The sequence below is a fragment of the Dromiciops gliroides genome, chromosome 1 (assembly GCF_019393635.1).
Source record: "Dromiciops gliroides isolate mDroGli1 chromosome 1, mDroGli1.pri, whole genome shotgun sequence".
In the NCBI taxonomy this organism is placed as follows: Eukaryota; Metazoa; Chordata; class Mammalia; order Microbiotheria; family Microbiotheriidae; genus Dromiciops; species Dromiciops gliroides.
Genome location: NC_057861.1, coordinates 353,169,179 through 353,181,358, shown reverse-complemented (window position 1 = coordinate 353,181,358; position 12,180 = coordinate 353,169,179).

The following is a 12,180-nucleotide window of genomic DNA, read 5'->3' as shown; positions in this document are numbered from 1 at the left end:
ACAGATCTGTTCTAAAGTGACATGACTGTTACAAATTGTGTAAAAAAAATCCTTATTAAGATTTAATTAAGTTTAATCTTACTTTCCTAAACTAGATTAAGTTTAGCAACTAAACTTAATTAAACTAGCATTATCTATGATAGTTTAATTACTGTAGTGTCTGTGGCAAGGGTAGTTATACCAACATGTAGCACAAGTCCCACAGGACTACGGAACTCCTAGAAAATGAGGGAGTTAAGCTAAATGGCCTCCAACGTCCCATCCAACTCTAAATCCACAACCCTATGATCCCTCACCACCCCCAGATTCTATGTGGAGAATTATGCATAATGAGAATTAATAATAGCTCACATTTGGGGGCAGCTAGGTGGTACAGTGGATAGAGCACTGGCCCTGAATTCCGGAGGACCTGAATTCAAATCCAGCCTCAGACTCTTGACACTTACTAGCTGTGTGACCCTGGGCAAGTCACGTAACCCCAATTGCCTCACCAAACCCCCCCAAAAAATAATAGCTCACGTTTATATGGTGCTTTAAGAATTTTAAAGCATTTTACATACATTATCTCATTTGATCCTTACAACAACTCCATGAAGGAGGGGTTATTTTGTCTATTTCACAAATGAGTAAAATGAAGCATAGAAAGGTTGGGTGAATTGCCCAGGGTCATAGAGCTAGCATATGAAGTAGGATTTGAAACCAGGTTTTCCTGATTTCAAGTTTAGCACTATAGTCATTATGCCTCATTGCCTCTATGATTATGTAAATATGGTTAGACCCACGAAGTGTGCCCTCTACCAATAGGCCAGGTAGGACTCATAGAATCAACTAGTAAAGTATTAATTGTATAGAAATAGTAAAATAAATGAGAGATCAAGAAACAATCTTTTTCAGCCCCTTAAATAAGAAATAATAGAGTATCTCACAGATTTCCCTACCAATGCAGGGAAAGGAGCACTTCCTGAACAACTCATCCTCTGAAGCAACTGCGTCATAACTGGAAATCCCTCTCTCATTTTGCCTCTTGCCAATTTACTGTGCCTAAGTGTTTCTCATCTCTACCTCTTGTAGGTCACTTGATATGATCCTAATGCTCAGCTTGCCACTGAAGATGCAATCTATCATTTCATCATGCTCCGAAGCCCTTCCCTTCTCTTGATGACTTTTGACTCCTGAGCTACAGGCTCCTGCTGCCATCTCCTAATGCTATCATCTGCTTCTAGGGCATCTTCCTCTGAGATGGAATAATTAGTGTTATGACTCTTGTAAGATTGGAAAGGAGGAGGTATTCTGTGCCTTGAGAGTGAGGGGGCATGACTGATCAACACATTTTTCGGCTTTTTTGTTAGCTGAAACACAAAAGGGTCAGTCAGGAAATTATTAAGACCTTTTATTTTTCCTCCTTCTTCCCCCAAAGGCAATTCTTCCAGCCCTCACTACTAGCTGGTTTAGGATTAGTGAATTCCTTAGAGCTTCCCTTATGCCCTTGGCAACTAGCACTCACTAACTTTCAACTAGCACCTTGAAACTTCCTTAGACATCTGGGAGGACCTAGATAACACTAAAAGGGAAAAGAGAAAGCATTAGCCACGTTTGTCCTGTGCTCTAGTCATGATAAACCTCTCAGCTTCCCCCAGAATTAGCGATGCTTCACAATGGCTGGAAACAAGGAAACAGTCCTTCATTAATGTGGAACTAAGTAGAAGCAAGAGATGTTAAGAGTGGACTGCATTGTTTAGCAATGCCGGGCCTCAGTTTACTCATCTTTAAAATGAAGGGAATGCACTAGATGATCTCTGACTTTCTCAATGATCCTACATCTGATAGATTTGTAATCTTGTTTTAATGGTATTTTATTTTCTTTTTTCCAATTACATGTAAAAATAGTTTTCAACATTCATTTTTGTAAGATTTTGAGTTCCAAATTTTTCACCCTCCCTCTGTTCCCTTCCCCTTTCCCAAGACAACAAGCAATCTGATATAGGTTATACAGTACAATCATGTTAAAAGTATTTCTACATTAGTCTGAATTTGTATTCTTTATAGATCTTGTAATCAAAATACTCATTTCCTAATAAATTCTCAAAAACTTAATGTGAACTATGTAATCACCAGAACTCAAAACTGTTGCGTGTGTGTGTTGGGAGGTCAGAGGGGGTGATGGCTTGAACTCCCTTTTGGCAACAGCCTTTTTATCCTAATTCACTTATGCTTCAATATTTCAAGAACCAATGATATAGATGTTCCCACCAACAAAATAAACCGTTTGTGCTAAACTGCTCTAGTAGAGAAAAGTCATCATGCTGTGGCCAGCTTTTGGGTACTGAGCTTCTCCAACAAACCTAGCCAGACATGCTAAATTGTCCTGGGATTGTACTCAAAGTGTTTCTAGTTTAACAGAACCTGTCATAAATCTATGAAAACTATCCTTTTACTACATAGAGTGGGTAAACAGCTGTAATGCTAAGAATATTCAACCCACAACTGGGGGTGGGGCAGGGAGGGATTATACAATATGCGGTGTTTACATGATTTACAATTAGCTTTATCCAGTGGTGGAAGGAACCCAGACACAAATTTATGAGTAACAAGATAATATTTGCATCCTGCTGAATATTCATCCCTCCATTCAGGAAACTGGCTTGAATTGCCAGCTAGACCACTGCAACCAGATGCTGCTTGGAAGCAAAAGGAGCTACTTAAGAATCTAACCACTGACCTGCTGCTAGAAATGATTCCATGCCATTGTCCTGCACTGATTGCAATCACATTCTATTGTAGAATTCTTATCCCTCCTGGAGTAACCATTTATCTACTCTTCTTACCATTTACAACGATTTTCCCCCTTTTTTCCCATTTTTTAAAATGCTTTAGCTCCCTGGTTCCCAACCTCTGATCAAGATCCAAATTCAAGTTGCTGAACATCTACAAAAATGGCCTTAAGGAGCCTCAGAAAAAGGAAGTGTTCCTCAACCATTGCATCAAACATAGAAAAGGACTGCATATCCAGAGGCTTTTTTTGGTGGTGACAAGACTGCAGGAAGTTGAGGCCAGCCTCTCCCCTAGTCATAGGTATCTCTTACTACTGGCATAAACAGCTCCTGAAAAGTAGATCTGCCAGGCACAAGCCACCACCATCTTCTCTTCCTTTTTGGTTCAGGGAAGGGGAAATAGTTGGCATCAGGCCACACAGGAATGGTAGAGATGACATAGTCCAAGGTTAAAGGTCTGCTTTTGTATCGTGTGAATTAATCACTGTTATATATCTATTTGATTGTTGCTTTTTAAAAAATAGATTTTACCTTTTTTTGGTTGTAATCCAAAAGATCTAAGTTCAAATCCCCATTTTTTTGTACTAACTGCATGACCTCGAGCAAATTATTAACCTCTCTGACTCAATTTCCTCACATACAAAATGAGGCAATTGCTCTAAATCTGTGATCCTATAATCTATGAAAATTTGTAACAAAATGGCAAATTTTCTTTCTCTAAAGTTACTGATTTAATTGTATGGGTAACAGTTATGCTTTAGACTAGCCTAAATTTTCCAACTATGATTCAAAGAAGATTTTTTTATGCAAAGCCTACAATGAAGAGATTTCCTGACAACTCTAAATCATACCAGCTTCAAAAAAAAAAAAAATCATACCAGCCTCAGTCCTTCAATCAGGGCCTCTAGATCAGAGGCACCAAATTCAAATAGAAATTGGAAGCCACTAATCCCTACGTGCTGGCTGCATATCGACTTAGTTTTAAAATGTATTATTATTTATGTTTTGTTGCATTTATATTCATTTTGTTAAGTGTTTCTCAATTACATTTTAATCTGTTTCTAGCAGCACTTGGGGAGTGTTATGGGCCGTAAGTGGGGCCATGCGTTTGACACCTCTGGCCTAGATGGCACAGTAACAGGGTTCCTCTGTGTAACATACTTCCTTTATTATTGTAGCAATTGCAAATTCTAATCTGTTCATTCCACCTTTGCCCTCAGGATATTTACTCTGATTCAGTTTGTGGAATGGACTAATGTCACTCTGGCTAGGGCTAGGCTATCACAAAAACTGTCTAAAAGAAAAGAAAGTCCTTAAACATTTTTTCATTCACGGATGAAAATTGAAGGAAAGGCAAACAGGCCAGCTTTTGAAAGTAGAATGTCATATTTATCATGAACTTATTGAAAAAACTTCTTTCTGATATTAATACCAAAAAAGAGAATTTACATACATAAAGTAGGAAAAAAGTTTGCATATGAAACTGAATCTCTATTCTATACCACTTACTTTAAAATATATACATATACATATAAAATAAATTCAACCAATTACTTTCAAAAGCATCCTTGTCAGGGGCAGCTAGGTGGCACAGTGGATAGAGCACAGGCCTTGGAGTCAGGAGTACCTGAGTTCAAATCTGACCTCAGACACTTAACACTTACTAGCTGTGTGACCCTGGGCAAGTCACTTAACCCCAATTGCCTCACTAAAAAAAAAAAAAATATCCTTATCTATACTTTCTTCTGAACCTCTTCAAGGTACTGATTTCAATGACTGTCCTTTTTTCTCTTCTTTTTTTTTTTTTGTTGTCATCACAATCTTGCCTTTTCTCTCTATCCCCTAGCTACTGCACTAGATGGCTGGAAGGTTATCTCAGAAGTTGGTAGGAGGGACTGAGAGGCCTCCTAGAAAAGTTAAGATTTAAGATGAATATTGAAAGAAGTCAGAGAATTTAGGAGGTGGAGGCGAAGAGGGAGAAACACTGAGTGCAAAGGCATGCAGGTAGAAGATGGAGCATCATGGGTGAGGAATAGCAAATAATCCAGTATAGCTGGATTGCAGAGGGCTTGGAAGGGAGTAGAGTGTAAGAAGACTGGATAGGTAGAAAGGGCCTAGGTTGTAAAGGGCTTTAAATGCCAAAAGAGCATTTTATATTTAATCTTAGAGGTAATAGGAGCCACTGGAGCCTACTGAGTAGTGGGAAAGGACATGGTCAGACCTCTGCTTTAGTAAAAATCACTTTGACAGTTGAGTAGAAGGTAGATTAGAGTGAAAATTGATTGAAAACAGCATGGAAAATTATTAGGCTATTTCAACAGTTCATGCAGGAAGTGATAAAGAGTTGTATGAGGGTGGTAGCTATGTGAGTGAAGAGAAAGCTACGGATAAGAGAAATATTGCGAAGGTAAAAACAAGATCTGGCAATGGCTTGTATATGTGGGGTGAATGTGAATAAGATATATGGCACCAAAGCTATAAGCCTGGACAATGGGGATACCCTCAACAAAAATCAAAAAGTTCAGGAAATGGGAGGTTTGGCTGGGATGGGAGACCTGATTTGTGAGCTTTATTTTGGACATGTTGGGTTTAACATGCCTGTAATACATACAAACTGAGATGTCCAAAAGGTAGCTGGTGATATGGGTCTGTAGTTCAATAGAGTAACCAAGCCTGGGTATATAGATATGGGAATCATCTGAAGAGAGATGACAATTAAACCCAAAGGAGCTGATGAGAACAACATGGGAAGACTGTTCAGTACAGAACCTTAGGGGATAACTAAGATTAATAACTTAACAAAAGACCAAGAAGTAGTCAGGTAGAAGAAATAACAGAAGGGAATGGTTTCACAGGAACCTAAAGGACAGAGAGAATCTAAGAGGAGAAGGTGATCATCAGTGTCAAAGCTTGCACAGAGCAAGAAGACTGAGAAAAGGATAATAGATTTGACACTTGCGATGACTAGCAACTTTGGAAAGAGCCATTTTGGTTGAATAATGAGGTTTAAACCAGACTGAAGAGGATTTAGAAGTGAAAGGACAAGGAGAAGTACTTGGAGTAGATGGCTTTTTTTTTTTAGTGAGGCAATTGGGGTTAAGTGACTTGCCCAGGGTCACACAGCTAGTAAGTGTTAAGTGTCTGAAGCCAGATTTGAACTCAGGTACTCCTGACTCCAGGGCTGGTGCTCTATCCACTGCGCCACCTAGCCGCCCCGAGTAGACGGCTTTCTTAAGGAATTTCCAGGTCAGTTTTTGATAGAAGATACCTTACAATTTCTTTCTCAAGGAAATTTTCAGGTCAATTATTTTTTAAAGAAGATGCCTTACATTTTCTTTTATTATTTTAATCTTTTGGGTTTTGTTCTATTTATTTCTTGCTGTCTCACAGATTCACTGATTTCTTTTTGTTCTCTTCTAATTCAGAGAGTCCATTACTTGGGAAAGGTTTACTATTTTACATCCCAACAGTGTTCTTCCAATTTGCTCTTTCAGATCTTTTATTTGGTTTTTATCTATAACATCCTGTTATAATAATTAGCCGGTTTTAAGTCTAGGGAATAATATGATGGCCTTTGGATCCCCATGATTCTTTCTTCCTCAGTTTTAGGGAGTTTATTTTAAATGAAAAGTTATGTGTTCAGTCATAACCTCTCTGTATCCTCTTTAGGAAAACTCCTAACATTTAGCTAGACGTTGTGTTCTCTGCTTAAGTTTATATTCACATCAATCTCTACTTAAACCCCTGGCTTCTTTTGAAGCAAAATTCTGTCCACTAGAAACATTTGGGTAGTGAAGTAGCAGATGATATTAGTGTCTATGAATAGTCATTAAAGCTGGAGTGATGAGTGAAGCTAAGAAGATAGAAATATAATAGATCCACTTTTATTTTGCAGGGCAATGAGGGTTAAGTGACTTGCCCAGGGTCACACAGCTAGTTAAGTGTCAAGTGTCTGAGGCCGGATTTGAACTCAGGGAGTCCTGAATCCAGGGCCAGTGCTTCATTCACTGCACCACCTAGCTGCCCCAATAGATCCACTTTTGAAAGAGGTGTTGGGAAAAGAGCTGCCCCTTTCATTCGACTTTCCTCCAGCCTGAGGCTTCTGCTCTAAGATGCAAACAGATCTGATGACATGACTTAATATTTCCCTTCTCTGCCACAGGTCCATTCCACCTTTGTTCCTAAGGTTGTGTTGGAAATCCATGCTTGCTCCAACCTCTAGAATGGATTGGTCCTAACTAGCTAGATAATTTTTAGGCAACCATTGAGGATACCCAAGATTACTCAGCCTATCCCAAAATAATTCTCATGAAATGTTCAAAGGACTTTTCCACAAGTAATCTAAGGCTTATCTTTAAGTAGGGCAAGGTTGAGTAAATCAATCACCAATCCTCACCACATCTTTTGTTTCATTTCTATTAGGTATTTATGTAGACCTTATATAGAAAACCATTTTTCTCCCTTTGATTCCCTGCTTATGGTTGACATGGTGTTATACTCTTTCCTTCTAGGTTTTTTAAGTATCTCTGAATCTATATAATTATTTTAATGGTTTCTATCTTCTTTGATTCATTCATTTCTACAGCTTCACTTCTTGAATTGGCACTTTGTGCCTGGTGGTCAGCACTTCTCAGCCTTCACCTAAGACATCTAGGTTTACTTGTTGATCTCTGCTTCCTGGGGTTTGCCCCATTCCTCCTCTCCATCTTTGAGGTTCAGAGAACTGGATCTTCAGGAGAGTGAAAGGGATTTATAACCCTGTACCTGCACTGGTCACTGCTATTCCAAGGCCCACACTGTGGGTTTTATACCATTCCTAATGCTTTTGGGGGTGAGCGGGAAACTTCACTTTTGCTGTCTCTGAAAAGAGAGTCTGGAAGGCAAAATGTGTCTCTGGCTGGTATCAGAGGCTTTTGGCTTGTTTGTCTGCCCTCGTATGAGATTTTCTAGTAGTCGCTTTTATTTCCTGAAGGTGTCTTTCTGACTTTTTGTGTGGTTCTGGTTTGGATTAAGTAATTTACTATAGTTCCTCATGGATTTATTTATCATTATTCTGTCTGGTATTATTTTGGGGTTTTGCTGGAGTTGCTATGTGGGAGTTGGGCTGTCTGCTTCTGTTCAAGCAGCACTCTTGGTCAGAAGTTCTTATAATAAATATATTTTTTAAGCAAGTAATACATAATAGAGATTTGTGGTTTCATATCCCCTTTTTTCTGTTTTCCTTTGTATAAGGGGAAAAATTGGAGGTGGGGAGTGTTTCATTAAATTCAGAATTTTAAAAATTGGGTTATGGAGCAGCTAGGTGGCACAGTGGATAGAGCACCAGCCCTAGAGTCAGGAGTACCTGAGTTCAAATCTGGCCTCAGACACTTAACACTTAATAGCTGTGTGACCCTGAGCAAGTCACTTAACCCCAATTGTCTCACTAAAAAAACCCAAAAACCCAAAAAAAACAACAAAAAAAACCCAAATTGGGTTAAATTCTAATAATTTTAACTCTATTGTTTATTGTTCATGCTGATGTCATAAGTAGAAAGAAATCATATGGAAAAATTTCCAAATCCTTGAACACATCTGTAAGGTTGGAATTAAGAAATATAATCTTTGGACCCATAACGGAACCAATCTGAACTGAAAGTTAGTTAGCAGAAATAACAAGAGTTATACTCAACAAGTCAATAAATATTTAAGTATCTGTTATGTACATGTCACAGAGCCTGCATATTTCCAAATCTGCTGTCCTTAAAATAAAATAGAGATTATAATTTACAGTTACTCTATTGGTAAAATATACATACATGTATATACACATATATATACATATACACAACTGCTTCTGAAATTTCATTCCAAATCTTATACAAAGTACAATTTTGAGGTTTGAGGGACCTCTTCTTTGTCATTTCTCCTGTATTCTGGTGAAGCAATGTTTACATAAGGAAGTAATAATATAAGAATGTATAAATTAAAGCACAAAATGTAGCATGGCATATTATTAAACAGGGCATTGGAGTGTAAGTGAAGTGACCTGAATTCTAGTCCTAGCCTTGCCACTAATCATCTGTAAATCTTTGGACAAATTAATTCAATACTCTGAACGTCAGTTTTTTCATTTGTATAATAAAAGGATTAACCTAGTTGATCCCAAAGGCCCTTTCCAATTTTAAAAGTTCTATACTTGTAATAATGATAAAATCAATCTCCCAATAAAATCAGAACTTGTCACTGAGTACTAAGATAGTACCTAGTTCTAGACTCCCCATTGTTTCATGCATTATTTCTTATCTGCAAATCCAGGAACACATCTATAAGGTTGGTTGATATTAGACAATGTAATCTTTGAACTTATACATTTCATCAACCTGAATGGCAAGTAACAGAGAAGAGATCACTGATGTTAATGTTCAACAAGTCAATAAAAATTTACTAAGTGCTTACCTACTATGACCTAAATGTGGTCTTAAAACCATCTGAGTTTGAGTCTTGCCTTTAATATCCTACAGGCTGAGTGACCCTGACTGAAAGGACACTTAACATCTTGGTGCTTCAGGAAAGTCTCAAAGACTATGCCTGACTGAGAAAATACCAACCTACATTGGTGGAGGGAGCTTCCTCATCCAGGAGTTCCTGATACCAATTAAATCACAGTCAGGTGACTAGCCCTATCCCTACTATGTACAAAGCACATGATGAACACTTGCAATATGGCCTTTCCCCCCACACAATGCTCTCTCATTTGTATCCTTGGTCTTTAATTTTTATTTTTTTGGTGAGGCAATTGGGGTTAAGTGACTTGCCCAAAGTCACACAGCTAGTAAGCGTTAAGTGTCTGAGGCCAGATTTGAACTCAGGTACTCCTGAATTCAGGGCCAGTGCTCTATCCACAATGCTCCCTCATTTGAAGGAAGAATTTCCATTAAAGACTAAAGCCACCGACCACATAATTCACTTGTCCTTGAACACCCTGACCTCTCACTCTATTTATTCAAATTTTATCCATCCTTTAAGGCTTGGTTCAAGTCTAACTTCTTTCATGAAGGCATGTCCTCCTATTAAATGAAATGATCTTTGTAAAAGTGCTTAGCACAATGTCTGGCACATAGTAGATGCTTAATAAATGCTTGTCCCATCTCCATTCTCCTGTCTCCAGCCTTGCTGATCTTCCTCTCCTATCAGTGCATACAGTGCCTGAACTCTTACCACCCAATTCCACATTCATGAATTTCCTTGCATCCTTTTGAAAAAATTGTGTTGGGCACCTGTGGAGTCAACAAAGCTTGAATTTCAGCAATGTTTTTCATGTCTGGTCGCTGTAGTTCTATACTCATGTCTCATTCTGTGTATTGTTGATATGGCTTTGCTTCTTAGTATTTTCTAAATGTGCTAATCTTCCTCACTCTGAGGAATATACATTAATCCTTACTGCTTGCTACAGAATAAATATACATATATAGATAAATGTCTAAATATATCCATATATGTGCAAACACATTTATACATAGCTATATGAATAAGTACAGCTATATTATAGTATATTTTTCATAGTTTATGAATAAGTAAGGCCTTTATTCCCTTGTTAGGATCTTTGTATATGGAAAACTGATTCCACTCTTTTATGGAATCTGGATTAGCAATTCACATGTAGAATTCCAAAAAGGTTATCAAGGGCTGGGGAAGAAAACATAAGCACCTCTATAAGCCTCTGATGCCCAACTTGAGAAAACAACCCAAGGTCATTTTCCTGGCACTTGCCAGATAATTAGTATATATTCTATTAAGTGTTTTCTTTCCCTTCTCTTTTTTGCTTTCACCCCCAAAAGCTTATGAGAAGTTATCCTCCCCATTTGTTTCCCAATAGTATCTTCACAGAAAAAGTGTCCATCTGGGTTCAGACAGTTTCATTGCACCTTGCATCACAATCAAGACCCTCCATACCCTCTTTTCCTTGTTAGTTAACATTTTAGATCCATATTCTTCAACCAACTCCTGTGATCAAAGATCTTGAAGTATAAATCTGGAAGCAGAGGTTACAGTAAATATCATCTTAGGATCACAGATTTAAAGCTGGAAGAGACCTTCATGGTCACCTAATCCAAGCCCCCAGAGAAGTTTTGACTTTCCCAAAGTCACACAAGTAGAAAGTGGTACATCCGGTGTTCTTTCCATGGCTATCAATCACCATTCTGGGACCACTGAAGAGGAGGAAGCTCTTTTAGTACACATCAAAGAGGGAACTTTTCTTATTCAAAAAGGGAAATCTGGAAAGTCCTCTCTGGAGCTAGCCCACCACAATAATCTGGAGGAGCTAATAAACCAAAATCCCAATCTGAATACAGAGTTAGATGTGTACTGCTTCCCATTCCTGGCTCTGGCCAACTATAAATAATATTCTTTACTAAATCTCCTTTGAGCATGAGTTGTGCGGGGGTGTCCTTTTCCCTGAATTGGATGGACACAGGGTTCCCACATAATCACTAGTTTGGAGGGACATTTGACATTAAACAAAGGAATTTCAATGAGTAGGAGAAACTGATCTAATCTCCTCTTCATTTTCAAGTTCCTTGAACTCTCATTCCAACTGTCACAGAGGGGCCTGAATTTAAATGGTACCCAATTCATCATGACATTTTTAATAACTTATTTATATAAAAGTGAAAACTGCATTAAACACATATGCAAAGCTCTGTGCTAATACTTGTAATAGCTAACATTTACATAGCACCTACTAGGGGCCAGGAGCTATGCCAATTTGATCTCATTTGGTCCTCACAACAACCCCGGGAGATAGATGGTATTGTCATTCCCATTTTATACAGCTGAGGAAATGGAAGCAAACAGAAGTAAAGTAATGCCCAAGGTCACACAGCTAGTAAGCGTCTGAGGCCTTATGCAGGCCAGCTACCTAGCTGCTAAGCACTTAGGGATATAAATTTAAAAGGAAGGCATTCTAATGGGAAAGACAACATATGTTTTCATTGAAAGACAAATGGAAAGTCTCAGGTCTTTGGGGTCCAGTGGCAGAGTAGATGATAATATATCTTCTTTGATGTCATTTCCACTGACAAAAATCACCTACAAGTGTTTCATATCTGTGGTCATGAACTCTGGAATACCTTCATCTCATCATAATCTGTTGTCGTTCCACCTCTCCCTCTATCCTGCATCCTTTTACCCTATTATTCATCCTCATGGTGACCTCCAATCCTTCAATTCCTCAGTTCTTTCCTGGAATGATACCCCTTCACTGACTATACTTTTCTCCCTTCCCTTTCTTGAACCCTTAGTAAACTAGTTCAGCTCTACACTGCCCTCTTCTCTCAAGCCCCTTAGCCCCCTTATCTTATCAAAGATCTTGCCCTGCCAAGACTAAGCCTTGGATTACTGCCACCATCTACTTCCCCAAGGTTCT